This window comes from Crocuta crocuta, unplaced genomic scaffold (genome assembly GCF_008692635.1).
Source record: "Crocuta crocuta isolate KB4526 unplaced genomic scaffold, BGI_CrCroc_1.0 scaffold271, whole genome shotgun sequence".
NCBI lineage: Eukaryota > Metazoa > Chordata > Mammalia > Carnivora > Hyaenidae > Crocuta > Crocuta crocuta.
This window is the reverse complement of record NW_027527824.1, coordinates 1375435-1396824: the sequence shown is the minus strand read 5'-3', so window position 1 is coordinate 1396824 and position 21390 is coordinate 1375435.

Sequence of the window (21390 nt, the reverse complement as noted above, 5' to 3'; positions counted from 1 at the left end):
CTGAACCAAAGTTATATGCTCAGCCAACAGAGCTACCCAGGTGCCCCAAGAATAATAATTTTTTAAGGAAAGTGAGAATGAGGCAGAAAATACGTTTGAATAAATAATGACTGGGAATTTCACAAACTTGGTGAAAAAAATTAGCTTCTAGACCCAAGCAGTTCAGCAAAACCCAAGTAAGATAAATACAAAGGAATAATATCTAAGAACATCATAATCAAACTTCAGAAAACCAAAAATAAAGAGAAAACCTTGAATGTGGCCAGCAGAGAAAAGACACATTATAAACACAATTATATATGAAAAACCAATACAGATGAAGGTTGTCTCCTCATCAGAAACAAGTGAGGCCAGAAGGCAATGGAGTTAACATTTTTAAAGTGCTAGAGGAAGGAGGGGGAGGCTGTCAACCCAAAATTTCATTTCAAAAAATGGAAGTGGAATAAAGACATTTTCAGATAAATGATGGCAGACAGCATTCCCCACCAGCAAACCTTCATTACAAGAAATGCTAAAGAAAGTTCTTCAAGCTGAAGGAAAATGACACCAGATGGAAAGGTAGATCTTTTGAAAGGAATAAAGAGCACCAGAAATGGTAAATATATGGACAAAATATATTTGTTAGTAATAGAAGGCATTTTTTGCCTTTACTTTTAACTGACTGTTAAATACCAAACTAATAATATTTTATTATGGGATTTTTTAATGCATGTAGAAGTAAAATATATGGCAACATTAGGACAATAGAACATAAAGGACAGATATATATAAACGGAATTATATTGTTGCGAGGGTCATATATTTTATTCTAGGTAGACTGTATAATATGCATCCATTATGATCTCTAGAGCAAGCACTTAAAAAGTAAATAAATGATGATGAAGTATTAAAGTATTTGACTAAACTGAAAGAAAACAGGAAAGGAGAAACAGAAAAACAAAAAAGAAATGGAACAGAAAAAGAAAACCAATAGCAAAATAGTAAACCTAATCCTCCCATATAGAAAATTACATTAAATAAAAATGGAATAAATGTTTNGAGGCAGGGGATGGCTCAGTTGGTGGAGCCTCTGATTCTTCATTTAGGCTCAGGTCATGATCTCACGGTTCGTGGGTTTGAGCCCCACGTCAGGCTCTGTGCCGACAGCTCAGAGCCTGGAGCCTTTTTCAGATTCTGTGTCTCCCTCTCTCTTCCTACCATTCCCCCTCCCCTGCTTATGTTTTGTCTCTCTGTCTCTCTCAAAAATAAATTAAAATTTAAAAAATAAGAAAAAAAAGAAAGGAAAAGAAAAGGTATGGGAGAAGATATAACATGAAAGCATAAGAAAGCTGTGAACAGGGGTGCCTGGGTGGCTCAGTCAGTTAGGCATCCAGCTTCACCTCACGGTTTGTGAGTTAGAACCCTGCTGATAGCCCAGAGCCCACTTTGGATCCTCTGTCTCCCTCTCTCTCTGCCCCTCCCCTGCTCATACTCTCTCTCTCAAAAATAAATAAACATTAAAAAAAGAACATAAAGTTGGGACCATAAGAAAGCTAATTTAGTTTTCATGTCAGAGAAAATAGACTTCAAGATAAGATTACTATCTGAGATTAAAGAGGGATATTTCATAACAAAAGGGTCAATTGATCAGGAAAACACAACAATCATAAGTGGGTATGCAATTAATAAAGAAGCTTCAAGATACATAAAGTAAAAGCTTTACTAAAGAGAAAAATAGTGAAACCTACAATCGTGTTGGTGATCCTTTTTTTTTCTTAAATGTTTTATTTATTACTGAGAGAGAGAGAGAGAGAGACGGCGTGAGCAGGGGAGGGTCAGAGAGAGGAGATACAGAATCTGAAACAGGCTCCAGGCTCTGAGCTGGCTGTCAGCACAGAGCCCGACGCAGGGCTCAAACTCACAAAAGGTGAGATCATGACCTGAGCCGAAGCTGGATGCTTAAACCCAGTGAGCCACCCAGGTGCCCTGTGTTGGTGATTTTTAACATCCCTCTCTCAGTAAGAACATCTAGAGAAGCATAAATAAAATTTGAAAAGATTTGAAAAGTACTGTCAACTACCTTCACCTGATTAACATTTGCAGAAGTATATAACCAACAATTACAGAATACACATTTTTCTCAAATGCACATAGAATATTCACCAAGGTAAACTTTATGCTGGGTCTCAAAAATACCCCCGAAAAACAACACAAAAAATACTTAATAAATTTCTAAAGATTGATATCTTACAGACTACATTCACTGAACACAACAGAATTAAATTAGAATTAAAGAAATTAAGATTGCTAGGGCTTTACATATTTAAAAATTAAACAGACTTCTAAATAGCACATAGGTCAAAGAAGAAATCACCTAGAAAATTAAAAATTCTCTTTAGCTAACTAGTAAAGAAAATGCAACATATAAACACTGTTAAAGTAGTCTTTGTGGGAAATGTATATTTTATATGCTTATAGTATAAAGGAAGAAAGGATTAAATCAACCACCTAAATTTTTACGCTAAGAATCAAGCAAACATGGAGAACCTGGGTGGCTCAGTCTGTTAAGCGACATCTGCCTCTGAAGTTCTGCTCAGGTCATGATCTCACGGTTTGTGAGTTCGAGCCCTGAGGCTGGCTCTGTGCTGATAGTGCAGAGCCTACTCGGGATTCTATCTCTCTCTCTCTCCTTCTCTCTCTCTTTGCCTCTCCCCTGCTTGTGCTTGCTCTCTCCCTCTTTCAAAATAAATAAATAAACTTTTAACAAAACAAGAAAACAAAGAACATATTAAATCCGAAGCAAGTGGAAGAAAGGAAGTAATAAATATAAGAATATAAATCAATGAAATTAAAAGAATAGAGAAAAATCAACAAAGTCAAAAGTTGGCATTGTAAAAAAAAAAAAAGATTATTAAATCCCTACAACACTGGTTTAAAAAAAAAAAGAAATACGAATTACTAACATTAAGAATGAATATAAGAATATCACTCAGATCCTACAGATATTATATAGGTGATAAGGAAAATTATGAATAACTTTACACCTATAATCAAACAATTTATGTAAAATGGGCAAATTCCTCGAAAAACACTAATTACCAAAACTGGCACAAAAAGAATAGAACATCTGAATTCTAATCAAGTCTCACTTTATAATCAAAAACCTTGTCACCAAGAACCTCCTGGTCTAAAGAACTTCAATGGTGAACTATAAAAAATATTTAAGGAAGAAGTAATACTAATCTTACTCAAACATATTCAGAAAATAAAGGAAGGAACACTTCCCAACTTGCTTTAAGTGGCCAGAATAATCCTGATACCAAAACTGAAAAGACATTCCAAAAAAAACCAAAACTATAGTTAAATATTCTGCATTAAACCTCATTATACATGAAGGCAATGTAGGTAATACATAGTAGGTGCTCAAAACAAAACGAAACAAAACAAAACCCTAAAGTATTAGCAAATTGAATCCAGCTGCAGATGAAAAGACACACTATATCATGACCAAGTGGGATTTATCTCAGGACATAAGGTTGGCTCAACATTTTAAAATCAATGTAATTTACTGCATTAATGGATTAAAGTAGAAAAGCCCTATGACCATCTCAATAGATGCAGAAAAAAGCATTTGGCAAAGTTTAACATCCATTCATGATAAAAACTCGCCCAGTAAATTAGCTATGGAAGGGAACTTCCTCAGCTTAATAAAGGGAAACTATGAAAAGCCTACAACTAATATGATACTTAGAGCTGAAATACTAACTACTTCCACCTTGAATACTAAATACTTCCGCCTTAAATACTAACTACTTCCCTTGAGATCAGGAATAAGAAAGCAAAGATACCTCTCACCACTTCTATCGAATGCAGGGATCCTAGCCACTGCAGTAAGGACTATGGTTTGTGGGTTCAAGCCTCTGCGAGGGACTTTGCTCTGACCGCGTGGAGCCTGCTTGGGATTCTTGGTCTCCCTGTCTCTCTCTGCCCCTCCCCTGCTTACACACGTGTGTCCTCACACTTTCTCAAAATAAACTTAAAAAAAAAAGTCTTCTCTTAAGGTCTAACTAGATGCACCACCTCCACCCCCCCCTATGTAATTTCTGGAGGGAGAATAACGACCCTACCTTAACCTCCCTCACCCCACATCTCCTAGTTCCCCTCCTCAGAGTCCTCTCCTCCCCTTCCCCTTCTCCATCCAGAAATCAGCATCACCACCTTTCTGACCTACATCTCACCCCTCAACTACGGCAGACCCTCTAAAATTTAGAAAGTACATAATGCTAGGGGCTGTAGCGCTGACATCCGCACGCCGTGGGTTCTTTGGTCTCTTCCAGCAGAATCAAGGTGGAGGAGGAGTGAGAGTCAGGGTTAGAACTGTCCCCTTGGAAAGCACCCTTTGACCAAATGCCTGGATGTGCTTGAGACAGAGGAGTTTCCCAAGACACAGCACTTTCCGTTTTCAGTGGGGACGGTGGTGGGCAAACCTGGATGGTTCGTCACCATCCCCCCTTGGGAATCCTTCCCCCAAGACTACCTTCACCCTGAGAAGGAAAGTGCAAATGGACTCTACCCTGGCCCACCCTGGGGAACGCCAGCTTTGGGGTGAGCAGTCTTGTAAGGTTTGGTTAAATGTTAAGAGCAAAGATGCCTCCCATCCTCAGCCCGAGACAGGGTCTGGAGCTCAGCAAGGGCTCGGGAAGTTGCTGGAGGAAGGAACACACAGGGGCAAAGGGCCCTACCTTGGGGAACCCACCTACCCAAGGTGGGCTGTTTTCTGCAGCCCCCGCCCTGCGCACAACGCACTTCCTCCAGCCCCGCCTTAGCCCTGCCCACCCCACATGTTCTACCAAGCACCATTCTGTTTCTGCCTCACCATTCATACACATTTCAATTATTTTCATAAAAGGACTACATTTTTCTAAGTGTTTCAATACAGAATGTTACTAAGGAAAAAAACTCAGTTTTGCTCCACCCTACCTTGCCCTGCCCTATGGCCCCTCTTCTAAGGAAACCAGCAAGCTTTCCTGCTTTTAGATGGGGTGACTTTCACCACAAATCTGATTGGTATGCATCTACCTTCATGTCTTGCTTTATCAACTGAATGATTATTGACTCCCTTCACGAAAAAGAATGAAGAAATTTGCTCCCTTATACTGCTGTTCAGCTTCCAATCCGTTCTCCATTGTACTGGTTATAGTTTTAGCTTATTCTTCTATTGATTATTTCCTCTGGAGCAATAATCATTTATAATCTTTACTTCCCCTTTCATCCACTCTAGCTGTATCTCATGCATTCTACTATGTAGCATGAAGAAATAAGCATCTGAACGCTACGTTACCTTTTCTTCATCCCATTCTGACTCCAACAGATATACTATTACTTTTACATTGCCAAGAGTTATAGTTACACATATTCTGTAACCATAATTAAGCTATTCGTGCTTGATCTAGAGCATAATTCTGATCATTTAAATCCAGTAAATAACACTTACAATGTTATGATTACAAATAAATTCTAATTTGAGATTATTGTGGATTCATCAAACAAGAAATCCATTTCTTTAAAAAAAAATCAAGAGAGAGTTCTGGGAAATGACAACTATGATTGCCAAAGTAAAAAATATAATGTCAAAGTCTATGAGCTTGTGCCAGAAAGTACGGAAGTGCTTAAATAAATCAGGATGGGGCGTGTCAGCAGGACGCAAGAGCCAACCCAAAAGAGCTCTCAATGGCCGAAGCTGGGACAATCTGAGTAAGAAAATAAATAGTGTAGTATTGGAGGATCACCCAAAGTGTAAAACAAATATACCTGGATCCAAGCTGACCTAAATAATTAAATAAATAAATAACTGGGGGAAAAGGATAAGTCTTCCTTTTAGAAGAATTCCAAATAACATATGTAGCCACCTCCAGATGGAGCTTAATTGTCTCTTCTCCCTTGAATGTGGCTGTACTGAGTGACTCACTTCCAAAGAATAGAGTATGGAAAGGAGAAAAATAGTAACTTCACAGCAGACAAATCTGACAAACACTGCTTTAATCAAGTGACCAGAGAACCAAGTCACCAGCTGATCTCATGTGATGAAAGAGGCACTTCACCTCTGTGTTATTCTCCCTCAAAGCACCCTTCTCTCCGGCCGTCTGGTCATGGGAAAAAATCCAGACCGAGGGATGTTCTACAAAACACCTGAATAATAGTCTTCAAAATTGTCAAGGTGATTTTAAAAAAAAACAAACAAAAAACAACAAACAACAACAACAACAAAAAACAACCACAAGGAAAGACTGAGAAACTCACAGAGGAGACTCAGGAGAGATGACTAAATACAATGTGCTATACTGGATTGGGTCCTGAAAGAGAAAAAAGATAATTAGGAAAAATTGTTGAAATTTGAATAAAAAATCTGGAATTTCAATAATAGTAATGTATGAATGTTCATTTCTTAGTTTTGATGTACCTCAAGAACGTAAGATGCTAATGTTAGAGGAAATTGTGTGAAATGTGTATGAGAACTCCCTGAGTCATCATGGCAACTTCTCTGTAAATTTAAAATTATCCCAAAATAAAAGGTTTACCTGAAAAATATCTAGAAGCATCCAACTCTTGATTTCAGCTCAGGTCATGATCCAGGGTCATGGGATCGAGCCCCATTGGGCTCTGCAATGAGCATGGACCCTGCTTAAGGTTCTCTCTCTCCCTCTGCCTTTCTCCCACTTACGTACAAGCACCCTCTCTTTCTCTCTCGCTGTCTCTCAAATAAAATTTAAAAATCCAGAAGCAAAAGTCATGGAATTCTCCAAGAATAGAGAAAAAAAAATTTTTTAAAGAATTGTATCACAAAGGATTAATTCAAGAGTCCTGATATTTGTGGAATGAAAATTCCAGAGAGGAAAGGGAAAACAAAAGCAGGAAAATAATTATCATGCATGCTTAGGGTCTCATGAGGTATCAGAAAGCCTAATACCTCCTGGAAATTGAAAACAAATAAATGGACTATCTATAAAGGTATAAAGATCAAGTTAGCATCAGGCTTCTCTGGAGCTAGAAGCTATGAAACAATGGCCCGCAAAATTGGTGCAATGTTTTTTGAACCAAGCAAAAGAAGAAAGTGTAGCGTCCAAATAGACTTGTGAGAATGAATAATGTTTACCCCTCAATGCACTCTTGCTGAAAAAAAAGTTACTTGAGCTTGTCTTCAAGAAAAACAAAAAAAAAGGAAGACACAATGTTGCAATTTGATTGTCAAAATGTAGTTCTGGGGGCGGCATCTAGTATGGTGTTAAAAATGCAAATTCTCAGGCCCCACCTCTGACCTACTGAATTGGAAACTTTGAGTGTGGGTTCTGAGATCTGTGGGTTAACAAGTTTGAGAACCACTGGAGTTTGGTTGGTGCTGTCAAATCTCCTTCAGCAGTCTGGTGCACCTACCACATGGCTGCTGTGAGTTGCTACATACAATGCCGCTTCCCCCACTCTACCCCAGGCACAAGGGGAGACAGACTCCAGAGTCTTCATGGGACCCTGCTGAAGCTAGTCTCCAGCCAAGAATATTTCCTTGCTTAGCTTTCTTCCCTGCTTTATCCCGGTGATCGTGACTAACTGTGGGAGTGGTCTCACTTTCACCAGAATCCTTGCCTCAGGCTCTGCTTCTGGACTAAGTCATACACACATTGAAAAGAACCTCCCTGGTAATAACTGTTTGCCTGGAAGTATTGCATTTAAATTAGCACAGGAAAACATAGGTTCGGATAACAGCGTTTTAAAAATGTCTTCAAGAATAAAGTGAATTCCAGTTAATAGATTGTACAATTAAGAAGTTAGAAAACTCTTAATCTTATGATAAAGAAGGCACATGTTTCTTCTCTCAGAAAGGAATAGGAAAGATGCCAAGAAACTCCAGGAAAAGCATAAAACTGTACCAAAAAATTGTGATTCAAATATGAAGTAAGCAAAAATGTGGCATGATTTTAAGCAATTGATGATATGTAAGGAAAGAGAAGTATTTGGTCTTAACGTTTGAAATACTCTTTTTGGGGGGGTGTCTTATTTTCTTTCACTTTTATTAAGGGAAAAATTCAAATATATGCAGAGGTAGAAAGAACAGCAAATTCAGCCCCATGTACCCACAACTTAGATTCAGTGGTTATCGGGGCGCCTGGGTGGCTTAGTCGGTTAAGCGTCCGACTTTCGCTTAGGTCATGATCTCACGGTTCGTGGGTTCGAGTCCCGCATCAGGCTCTGTGCTGACTGCCAGCTCAGAGCCTGGAGCCTGTTTCAGTCTGTGACTCCCTCTCTCTCTGACCCTCCCCTGCTCATGCTGTCTCTCTCTCTCTCTCTCCTAGAAATAAATAAAAATATTTAAAAAAAAAGATTCAATGGTTATCAAGATCTGCTCAATCTCAAATACCTGCTGAGTTTTCTGTTTTACAGGTGATTTGCCTAAGTGAGGACAAGGTCTGTATACTGCATTTAGTTGCTATGTCTGCTACATGTCCCCTGAGCTGCTCCACTTTGGACAGCACCTGTCTAGGGACTGAAATGACAATTCCTTCTCTACTGATCCAGTCACCTAAAATCTGGAGGGGTTGTTCTGTTCTTGCCTCAAGGCCAAATCCTTTGTCTTAATCAATATCATCTCCTGAAATCACCATTGGGTCATCTGCACATTCAGGCTGCCTGAAGCTCTCTCAAATCTCCAGTTTCTTTAGTCAAAAGAATCTCCAGGTGCTTTATCTTTAGATTTTAAAGGAACTTTTCTCGGTGATCTGATCCACACAGAAATGTGGGATTCCTCAATCCAGCATAAACAGTGAGGCAGGTGTCTAATGTCTAGAAATCCTCTGGACTTTTCTGTTCACCAAAGCTTAGTAAGATCTCCCCTGGTTAAACATGCAATGGACACTTGAGGGCTGGATGAGATTAAAGAGATCCAAACAATGCTCTAATTTATACCTGGACTTCTCAGAAAACCCAGAAACTCTAGATTAGGAGCCAAAAGGTATTTGGAGCTCTGCAACTTCAAAAGCCCCCTAGGAATGATCCTGTGGGCCCCAGTTTTTGTTAGAAATTGCTCACTTGACTGGGAAGATGAAGGAGGTGGCCCAGCCTGGGACACACACATTGCCATCATGAAGTTCTGCCTCCAGCCCAACCTTGCCTGGGTCTTAGGTGCTGGACTTTACCCCTGCCCTCCTCTTTATCAGGTGGTTGATTCTAGGTGGTGCTGGGAACACCAGAGGAAGAGAGTTTCCATCTCCACTGCCCAAGACCTCACAGCTTCCCACGGGTCAGACCAGGGTTTGGACCCAGGTTAGTCTGGCTCCATATTTTACCCACTTCTCCTCCCTCCCCAGTCCTATGAAATCTGGGAGCTGAAGGGAAAAGTCCTAAGGGACCTGGGTGTTCCCAGAGGGGTCCAAAGAGGATTGCCTAGAGTCAGAACGGCCAAGTTTCCTTCAGTTAAACCGTTGACTCAGACAAATATCAACAGACACTCCCAGAAACATGAAACCAAAAGTCAAACAAACGACCAACAAAAAACAGTCTTTCTGACAGGTGGGGAAAAATGGGAGAATTTGTTGTGCTAGAGGCCCCGGGGGACTCAAACATTAACCAGCTAATCTGTGTGTGTGTGTTGGGGGGAGGGAGGGGGTGGTGCACATCTGTTTTGAACATGCCAGACACTGAGTCCCCGCCCTCAAGGAAACTTCCTGAATGCTCTCTGCCCGTGAATGCTGAAACTCTGACGCAGGGATGATTCTCATCATGTTCTCCCCGTCCGTTCTCATTACCAGTGCAGGGTCAGACACAACATAAACACTGCGTGGATGAATTCCATTTTTGAAAATGAGCCTACTCTCTCTGCCACCAGATAATTCTTTCGGTATTCAGTGGTCTTGTAAATTTTAGAAAAGAGAACACGGTCATCAGGGAAGGGAATTTAAAGGTGAAATTACGCATGCTGCCTTGTAGACATGTTTTTTGAATGCCTTCCTGGATAAAGCAGGGGAAGCAGAGGGAGAGAAGCAGCAGCCTGAGAACATTTGCTGAGGAAAAGGCTCTCGATTTCTGAATGGGATGCAGGACCGGTGCGGACTAACTGCTGTGTTCGAGGATTTCCAAGGCTCCATAGCCCTGAGGTTGGGAAGCAGGCGTTGGGGTGGCCATCAGGAGCATATCTTCAGGCTTCCAGGAACGCGGTTCTATTCATTCAACATGTACTTATGTGGCAAACCTTGTCTGAGGCATTGGGGATACAACTAAATCCCTGCCCTCACACAGAGCTTACATTCTCGTGGAGAGAGCAGGATAAAAAACTAAGATAAAATTAGAAACACATTTATCCCAGGGGTGGCTGGGTGGCTCAGTTGGTTGGGTGTTGGACTCTTGGGTTCCGCTCAGGTCACGATTTTGTGGTTTCGTGAGTTTGAGCCTTGAGTCTGGCTGTGCACCAGCAGCATGAAGCCTGCTTAGGATTCTCTCTCTGTCCCTCTTTCTTAGCCTCTCCCCAACTCATGCTAACTTTGTCTCTCTCAAAATAAATAAATAAACTTAAATTCTTTTAAATGCATTTACTCCCTAAGCTGGCAACCCCACTTCTGTGATTATAGCCTAGAGCTTCATCTGCAGGGTGAAATGATGTAGACATGAGATTATTCATTGAAGTACTATTTGTACCAGTAAAAGACTGGATACAACTTTGAATCTTGAACTGTGAGAACATATTATCCATTCAAATCAAAACAAAAATTTTTTTAATCTAATGTAGGTTTTATTAGATGGTGATAAATATGTTATGGAGAAAAATAGAGAAGGGAGGAAGAGGATTAGGTAATACTTGGAGGGGATGTTACTATTTCAAATTGAAGGTCAGGAAGGCCTAATGAGGAAGATAACTTTGAGTAAAAACCTAAAGGAGATGAGGATGTGTTGGGGAAGTATTCCAGGCAGAGGGAACTGCAGGTGCAAAGGCCCTGGGGTTGGAGCCTGTCTGGCATATCCAAGGAGCAGCGACAAGGCCAGCTGGGTTGGAACAGAGTGAGCCAGGAGCAGAGGTTGTACCGTGTTGCAACCCCAGGCCCTCGGAGTCTGAGGGGCTGCAGCTACGGGACACTCATGAGCCTGGGAAACTCCTTTCTCATGTTGGCCTCCCCAGTTCATTCACACATTTCTGCAAATGACAGTTGGTCCTTGCCTGGACCTTCTCTTCCTATGAATGTTAGTCCTGAAGTGTGATGCCCAGAACTGTGCTGGCTCGGACCCACCAGGCCCCCCCACCGCCATCTCCAGCCCACCTGCCCTCTCAGCAGGGCCCACTGCTCCCTCCAGGGACCTCTCCTCACTTCGCTGGCCCTCCGGACTCAACCCCTACCCAGACCTCTGACTGTTTTCCCTCACTGCCCCTGCAAACCGAGGCTCCCAGGCTCTGTCCCCACCCTCTTCTCTCTCTCCTATCGACTCTTGTCATCCCAACCAGCACCCAGGGCTTCCGAGCACATTTCTCTCCCTAGCCTAGACCCCCAGTTCTGCCGCCTCCCTGGACCCCAATATCTCAGGTACCTTGGACTCCACATATGTCCAGAGCTGGACCACCACCCGCTAATCACTCCTCTGCCTCCCAGACCAGTACAGGCTGGGCCTCTCGATGCTCTCTCCCAGACAGCACTGACCCTGATCCCTGCCTAGGCCTCCCGTTCCTGCCCACCTGAGCGGGGACCAGCTCCACCTGTCGGCCACTACCTCCCTAGCACACAGTGAGCTCTCGGTAAATAAACTTTATCAAATGACTGAATAGTCTTATCCTCTGCTTCCAGGTTCTGAATCTGCTCGCCTCTCCTGGTGATCCCTGCCAGGCTCAGTGGACAACCCCCCCCCCCAGGTCCCCACCTCCCCAAACCCTGGGCGGGGAGGTCCCATGAGCCTGGACTCATTCCTGGGTGGATTCAGACCCCAGGAGGTATCGAACCTTTACACTTGCCCACTTGGAGGCTTAGTGTTATTCTTTGGGTTTCAGTGACTTCCCCTGCAGGAGACAAGTGTGAATGGATCATGCACCCTTTGCAGAGAGCTCTTGAGTAGGAGGAGAGAGAAGCAGAATCAGGAGTTAAGGGCCCATTCCAGCCAGGCACCTGAGGGACCTCAGTGGCCTTCTCAATGCAGCGTCCTACTGAGATCGTAAGCCCCACAGAGCAAAGATCGCCTCTGTCTGTTCCTTCCTGCCTGGCACCTTATGGCAGAGGCTCTTAACAGAGGGTTATCCCTCCATCCTCATCCCAAGGTTGCCAGATAAAACACATGCCACCCAGCCAATTTGAGTTTTACATAAACAAGTAGATTTTCAGTGTAAGTATGTCCCCCACCCAGTAGGTCTTGGGGATATACTTATACTAGAAAAATATTTCATGTTTATCTGAAATTCGAATTTCACCAAGCAACCTTTATTTCTATTAGTTTCTGGCAACCCTATCCCCAGGTGACAGGTGGCAACGCCTGAAGACATTTTTGGTTGTCACAATGGGAGAGGGGGTACTACTGGCCTCTAGTGGGTGGAGGCCAGCGGTGCGGCCAAACATCCCGCAGGGCACGGGAAAGTTCCCCACAACCAAGAATTATGCAGACCACGCGGGCCTCTCCCTATGGGTACTCAGGGCACACAGAGCTCCCCACCCCACCTCCACCTCCTACCCTTCCACCTGCCTCCCTTCCCTCAGGCCAGTAAGAGACGTGGAGAGGGGCGCCAATCAGCTGGGTAAAAAGTATAATCTCCTTGCTTTAATCTGCACTTCCCTTGTCACAACTATTTTTTTCAGCTTTATTGAGATATAATTGACATATAACATTGCGTAGGTTTCAGGTGTAGAGTGTAGTGATTTGAAATGATCACCACTATAAGGTTAGTTAACACATCTGTCACCTCATATAGTTATCCTGTGCGTGTGTGCATGCGTGTGTATGTGTGTGTGGCGAGACCTTTAAGATCTATTCGCAGCAGTTGGCAAGTCTACAATACAGTATGATTAACTATAGTCACCATGCTGTCATTAGATGCCCCGAGCTTACTCATCTTATAACTGGAAGTCTGAGCATTTGATCACCTCCACCTACTCCCTCCTCCCCTCAGCCTCTGACAACCACCAATCTATTCTCTGTTTCTAGGAGTCTGGCTTTTTTTCCTTTTTCTTTTTCCTTTTTTAAAAGATTCTACATATAAGTATGATCACACACTAGGGGCGCCTGGCTGGCTCAGTCAGTAGGGCATGTGACTCTTGATCTCAGGGTTTTAAGTTGGAGCCTCGCATTGGGTGTACAGGTTTCTTAAAAATAAAATCTTTAAAAATAAAAGTATGTAAGATCACACAGTGTTTTTTTCCTCTGACTTCCTTCCTATGACTTAGCATAATGCCTGTGAAGTCCATCCATGTTGCAAATGGCAGAATTTCCTTCCTTCAGCTGAATTATATACACACACATATGTATGTATTATGTTTATGTATACATGTGTGTATATGTATATATGTGTGTATATATGTATATATGTGTGTGTGTGTCTGTATACCACATATCCTTATCCATTCATTCATAGGTTACTACTTGGGTTGCTTCCATGTCTTGGCTATTGTAAATAATATGCAATAAACAGGAGGGTGAAGATAGCTCATCAAAACAGTGTTTTTATTTCCTTCAGATGAATACTCAGAAGTAGGATTGTTGGATCATATGGTAGTTGTATTTTCTTTCTCCTTCTTACTTTTTTATTTAAAATGTTTTGACATTTCTTTATTTATTTTGAGAGAGAGAGAGAGAGAGAGAACAAATGGAGAGGGGGAGGGGTAGAGAGAGAGGGAGAAAGAGAATCCCAATCTCTGCAGGGCTCAATCTCATGAGCTGCAAGGTCATGACCTGAGCTGAAATCAAGAGTTGGATGCTTAACCAACTGAGCCACACAGAAGCCCCTATTTTTTTGTTTGAGAGAGAGAGAGAGAGAGAGAGAGAGAGATAGAGAGAATCCCAAGCAGGTTCCATGCTCANCCACACAGGAGCACCTATTTTTTTGTTTGAGAGAGAGAGAGAGAGAGAGAGAGAGAGAGAGAGAGAGAATCCCAAGCAGGTTCCATGCTCAGCATGGAGCATGATATAGGGCTTGATTCCATGACCTGGGATCGTGACCTGAGCTGAGATCAAGGCTTAGACACTCAGCCCACAGAACCATCCAGATGCCGCTGGCAGTTAAAACTTTTTTTCAATTTTTTGAGGACACCCTACACTATTTTCCAGACTAGCTGCACCAGTTTGCATTCCCACCAACAGTGCACAGTGTTTCCTTTCTTCCACATCCTCACNTTTTTACAAATAGCCATTCTAACAGGTGTGACGTGCTGCCTATATCTCATTGTGGTTTGGATTTGCATTTCTCTGATGATGCATGATGCTGAGCATCTTTTCATGTGTCCGTTGGCCCCTTGCTTACCACCTTTGGGAAAAAATGTTACAACTGAACTTGCATATCTTCAGGTGTTCATCTTTACTTTTAAATTAATGAAAAACTTATTCAATATGCATGCACATCATACAACATTCAAGAAGGGTGTTCTGTGAAAAGTCAGCCTCCTTTCTGTGTCTTGAAGCCCCACTCTGTAGCCCCCCATCCAGAGGTCACATACAGACGCAGTGTCTGGTGTTTCCTTCCAGAGAGATTCAATGCACTTGTAAGTGCTCACATACATAACCTTTCTTTCTAGTTTTTCCACAAATCATAACATTTTCCACACTGTTTCCCACTTGGTTTTTGTTTTTTTTTTTAATCTGGAAAGTGGTTCATTCCACTAGACGCAGAACCATCTTCATTCTTGTTCATGATTTCACAGGGTCTCATCTGATAGAGATATTACAACTGGTTTAAAGAGTTCCCTACTGTTGGACACTTTGGTGGCTTCCAATCTCCCGCCACAGTGCATGTTCTTGTGTATATGCACTTTCTCACGTAGAGGAATACATTTGTAAGTAATCTGCCAGAAGCAGAATAGCTAGGTCAAAGGGAAAGTGTATTTAACTCACCTAAGTGTGTAACCAAATTGCATTCGCATCAATTTGCTGATTATGTCATTTCATGATTGTAAAGAAACTATCTTATTTTTTAATTCACAGGAAAATATAATACAGTCATTATTTCTGATGATAAGGAACCAGGACCTTATGACCTCTGTGAGGCATAGTGAAGTAAGCCTTTTGTTTAAGGCACCCATGGAGTGGGTGGCGGAGCCAGAAATCAAACCTTGGCCTGTTTGGCTCCCTCCCCTGGGCCCGGGTCTTGTCACCAGGCAGGAGGCTGACACCCTGGAATGAGGAACTAGGTTCCGGCATAGCTCACAATGATGTCACGTGACAGGTGTCCAGCTAGAGGCTGGGAACAGCACCTGGGAACACAGGCCAGGGAGCACAGGACAGGTCATAGAGGTGGGAGGGGTGGGGGGCCACCCCCCACCCCCGGAGCAGCCAAAAGGGCTTCACAGAGGTGAGAGCTTTTAAGGTGAGGCCTGAGGTTTGAAAGAATACATTTTGCTGGTGAAAAGGAGAAAGGATGGCCCAGGCTCAGACTCTGGAGACAGACTGTCTGGATTTGAATCTTACATCTTTTTTTTTCTTTTTAAGAAAGAATTTCTTTTCTTATGTTTATTTATTTATTTTTGAGAGAGAGAGCAGGGATAGGGGCAGAGAGAGGGGGAGACAGAGAATTCCAAGCAGGTTCTGTGCTGTCAGGGCTCAAACTCACAAATCCAGAGATCATGACCTGAGCCAAAATCAAGAGTCTGTGCTTAACCGACTGAGCCACCCAGGTGCCCCCTGAATTTTCCTTCTGCCACTTCCTGGCTGTGACCAGTCTGTTCATGCGTAAAATAAAGGATCTAAGTTCTAGGGCTGTGAGCCTGAAATGGCTTAAAGCATGTTAGAAAGAGATAAAGAAAGAAAGAAAGAAAGAAAGACAGAAAGACAGAAAGACAGAAAGACAGAAAGACAGAAAGACAGAAAGAAAGAAAGAAAGAAAGAAAGAAAGAAAGAAAGAAAGAAAGAAAGAAACGGAAGGGTGCCTGGGTAGTTCAGTCGATTAAGCATCCGACTCTGGCTCAGGTCATGATCTCACGGTTTGTGAGTTTGAGCCCCGCATCAGGCTCTGCCTGCTGAAGCCTGCTTCAGATTTTATGTTTCCATCTCTCTCTGCCCCTCCCCTGCTCCCACTCTGTCTCTGTCCCTCTCAAAAATAAAAACAAACATGAAAGAAAGAAAGAAAGAAAGAAAGAAAGAAAGAAAGAAAGAAAGAAAGAAAGAAAGAAGGAAAGAAAGAAAGAGAAGCACCTGACACTTTGCAAGCATTCGAAAGCATCAGCCACATATTAGCAAATAACCCAGTCGGGTTTAAAGGTATTTTAACTGGTAATCTTTTTCTTCGTGTTGTTTAAAAGGTTTAGTTGGCAGACTGGTAATGATGGGGCCCATTTAGCTGAAGGTGACAGGAGATGAGATCAGAACAGCCTGTATCCAGGGACCACAGTCCCCGGCTTTGGTCATAGCCACGGAGTTCCCAGAAGTTTATGTGTTTGGGCCAAAAAAAAGAAAAAGGAAATGATTGTTTCAAAGTGTTGAAATGCAGTCATGCAAACGTAGGTTTTTCAGAGTTAACGTTTATTTAGCTTTTACCATGTGCCAAGCGCTGTTAAAAGCCTACCGTTTAAGCCTCTCAGCAAGCCTATCGGCTGAAGTACCGTTGTTGACCCCACGTTACAGATGAGGGACCACTCGCAGAGCTTTCTGCACCTGGCTTGGTGAGCCCGAGGCCTGTCACCTCTCTGAGGGTCGGCCTCTCTCAGTGGGCAACCGGGCCTAGAACCGAGTGGCTGTCTTCTCAGTCGCTGGGCTCTTTTGAGGTCTGTGGAAACCCTCACCCCTCCTCAAGGCTGAACAGCTCTGGTCTCAGACCAGAGGGGGACAGAGGGGACAGGAGCCCTAATCTGGGGCTCCTAACCTGGGGCATGACACATTGCCTTGCATTTTTTTTTAAGCTGATTTATTCATTTTGAGAGAGAGAGAGAGGCCACAAGCGGGAGGAGCAGAGAGGGAGGGAGAGAGAGGGAATCCCAAGCAGGCTCCGCACTGTCAGCGTAGAGCCTGGCGTGGGGCTCAGACTCACGAACGGGGAGATCATGACCCGAGCTGAGACCAAGAGTCCGACGCTTGACCGTGTGAGCCACCTAAGAGCCCCTCCTTGCATTTTAGGGAGCAGTTCGACAGTGCCCTAGGGGAAATATTTATAGGCAGGTGCGTAGGGGTGGGGCAGGTTCAGGCTTTAGGCAGAGCCCAGAGGGTCCTTGGACCGACCTCTCTGGGAAACTAGTGGAATCTTCAAAAGGCCCTTATCCTTTAAGAGGTACTTACTTGGTGGAAATTAAATGTCTGTAGTCACAAGCGGCTATTGAACCCTTGAAATGTGGCTCATCCAGATTCACGGTGCTGTAAATAGAAAATCCATGTTGCATTTCAGAGGCGTAATTAGAAAAGTAAGATATCTCAATAATGTTTATGTGAATACCCTATTGAAATGATAATATTTTGGATATACAGGGGTAAATTGAAAATACTATGAAAATGAACATCACCTATTCCTTCTTTTTCCTTCTTTTAAGTGGCTACCAATAAACTTGAAATTATGTATGTGCTCACATATTTCTACTGGACGGCGCTGGTCCATAACGCTCCCCCATGCCCCCCCCCTTCCCCTTCATGAGAAGCTGCGGCGGTGTCTGGTGAGGGCGCAGCAGCCAGAGGTGCCCACCGCCAGGCCTTCTTAATTTGACACAACAGGAGGCTGGATGTCCCCGCGACCTAGGTGGGTCCGCTGCGCGCTGCCGCCCTCTAGCGGTTTCTCTTCCAACCTGTCCTTTTTAGTAGTGGGATTTTTTTTTCAATATAAAGTCATTTATTTTTAAATTATCAATAAACTAATCAACTTTACATTTAAAAAAATACAAATGACAAAAAAAACCACCTTCACTTGTGTTACGCTAAGCCCCAGGCCTCAACAAAGGCCTGTGATTAGAGCTTGTCTGCCCTTGTTGCTGGAGTCAGTCCGACTTCATAGCCATGGGCAAGAGGGCATCCCCTTGGCTCTGTCTGAGTGCTGGGCAGTGACGGAGTAAGTAGCCTTTGCAAAGGAAGCCAAGGGGCAGTGCCTGGATTAGAGTGCCCTCCCTATCCTAGAAAGTCAAGGCTAAACTAAATCAGAGAGACCGGCAGACTGGGAATCTAAGGGGTTCACCACTGGGTCAGCACAGTCACTACCCTTGAAAATTACCCAGCTGTTGCTTCCTCCGATAAGAATTGAGAGAGACTAAGAACCTGTCAAGCTCATTAAGCTGGTAGTGGACGAACGACTCAGTAATTCCCGATCTCCCCCCAATGATTCAGCCCAGGAGATAGGATTATCCCAAAGGCCACATGATTGATCTCAGAGTGCTGTGGGATGTTCTCAGGACAAGCCTCATCTTATCACACTTGTCTGCTAAGCAGAAAGACTTAATGGGGTCAGCTTAGTCCTCACCCCAAAGATCCATGATCGTCCCAGTACTCATCCGTAAAACAAAGTTCCTCAGTGACATGGGAAGATATTTCTACTCTGATCCATTTGCAGATAAGCAAATGTCTCTTACCTAATTTTTAGCCTAGCTCAAGGTTTTTGTTTTTCAGGTTTTTTTTTTTTTTTGATGGAGGCCGAAACTCTGTGGTCCCAAACCATTTATTCCACTCATGTCCTTTCCTCCTTTGATTTTAGTTTTTTTTTTTTTAATTTTTAAATGTTTATTTTTTTTTTTTTTGAGAGAGAGAGAGACAGAGCATGAGTGAGGGGGGGGGCAGAAAAAGAGGGAGACACAGAATCTGAAGCAGGCTCCAGGCTCTGAGCTGTCAGCACAGAGCCCGACTCGAGATCACGACCTGAGCCGAAGTTGGACGCTTAACTGGCTGAGCCACCCAGGTGCCCCTCATTTTAGTTTTGATTTTAATTCAAAGTCGCCATACGGAAGGAATTTAAGAAATGTCATAGTCCCTAGTTACTACCCTCTCAACAGGTCTGCAGACAATTAGGGTATTACAGGTATCTCTTCTCCAACTGTGGCTTCTGGTTGGTGGAAAACTATCAATATTGCATAACCCTTTAAATTCCTGTATGTTAATAAGCAATTTTCTTGAGGGGGCTAGAGTTTTGGTCTTAGAAGGCAGTTTCCTTTGGTTGGCAAAATGGGTTGACAGCATGGCTAATAGGTTAAAGTGCATCGTGAGGATTTGGAGGCAAAAATGTATATAAAGTACTTAGCATAGTGCCAAGTGCATTATAAGCTCTCAATATGTGGAGATGTTGTATATAAAATTACTTGTTGAGGCTGCTGGGTAGCTCAGTCGATTGAGCCTCCGACCTCTGCTCAGGTCATGATCTCAGGGTTCGAGGTTTTGAGCCCCATGGAAGGCTCTCTGCTGTCAGCAAGGAGCCCACTTTGGATCCTCTGTCCCCCCCCTCTGCCCCTCCTCTGCTTGTGCACATACCTTCTCTCTCAAAAATAATTAAAATTTTATTTAAAAATTTTTAATGTTTTATTCTATTTTTTGAGAGACAGAACAGGAGCAAGGGAGGAGCAGAGAGAGAGACGGAGACACAGAATCCAAAGCAGGCTCCAGGCTCTGAGGTTTCAGAATGGAACCCGATGCAGGGCTCAAACCCATGAATGCAAGATGATGACCTGAATAGAAGTCCGATGCTCAGCCAACAGAGCCACCCAGGCACCTCAAAATAAATAAACATTAAAAAAAATATTTGTTCTTTATATAAGCAGCGATATTCTGAGTGTTGTCACTAGATGTTTATGCCCCTGCATGCTAGCGCTTTATTTCAGAACTTTCTGGTTGGGTAAACAAGGGGTAATAGGAAGAAAGGATTTTAGTAGGTCACGGAGCCAGGAAAGCACCCAGCTGGCTTGGGGGTCTTCCTGGAAAACCACCCAGCTAAATGAATCCTGAGTCAGCTTGGCCAATGAGGGCAAGGAAGGTTGACGGGAAAAGGTCATGGACCCACTCCAAGGGAGCTCTGGATTTATCAGGGCACATGAAGGCATTCACAGGGTTGTGCACAATAAAAACATAAGTTCAAAGAGGGAATGAAATAATATAAAATATGCAGCCATTCAAGAAGAACGTGTTTGTGTATTTTTTAAGTCAATAATGGTGGGTATCAAATCACTGTGGCACTCATATTCCTATGGATAATTTTATTTTATTTTTTTAAGTTTATTTACTTATTTTGGAAGAGAGAGTGTGCACGGGAGAGGCAGAGAGAGTCGGGGGGGGGGAGAGAGACTCCCAAGCAGGCTCTGCACTGTCAATTCAAGGAGCCTAATGGGGGGCTCGAACTCACGAATCTGTGAGATCATGATCTGAGCAGAAATCAAGAGTCAGACACCCAACTGACTGAGCCACCCGGGCACCCCACCTATGGATAATTTTAAAAGAGTGGCTAACTTCTGTATTTTAAGGTGCTGACATTATGATAATACTGGAAATTATAGTCTTTGCAAGTTTATTTAAACTTACAGTGAAAAGTTCTACCTATGTTTAAGTTCTATAAAACTTGAAATGTACAAAGAATAACCCCATTCTTCACATTCTTGGAGGGAGAACGTGAGCACAAAATTTTGAAGACTAGGGTCTAGGCTGCCTACCCAGGAGTGGAATTGCTGAGGTTTGGGGACGCATGCTCAACCTTCCTCAAGGATACTGAACTTTCCAAAGCGGCTGTGCTAATTGCTATTCCCCCAGCAGCACAGGGCAAACGCCATTGCTGCCAATCCTCCCAGTGCTTGATGACTGTTGTGGAAGTCTGCAACATTCAGGAAGCCGCTATGTCCTTTGTCTCCCTGGGAAAGTGCAAGGGTCAGCAGAGGTTGCTTGTAGCCAGAACTCCAGGCCTTCTGAGCCTGCAGGGTCAGAGCCTGGAGAACTAGATCAAATGGTTCTAATGGCTTCTCTCCACAAAAGCCAAAGTACCCATCCCTGAGAAAGAGCAGAGGCTCATAGCCAGCCCTGTCATACCCCAGGCCTGGCTCCTGCCCCTGAGCTGGGGCTGGCTACATGCCAGCGCTTGGCTCTTGCCTTCCCGCTTTGTGTCCGAGCTAACCAGCCGCCTGTTCGCACGGCCTTGCTCTGGGCAGGAAACTGGGCAGTTGGTAGCACTGGCTTGTTACCATCCCATTCCTGTCTTCCCAACGCCTCAGTGGAGTCAGAAAATTCAGTCCCTTATATGTGGGTTTCACGAGTCCAATCCTGGGGAGCCAGCCACCTGCCTCCTGTTTGTGGAGCATGCCCACCTATACC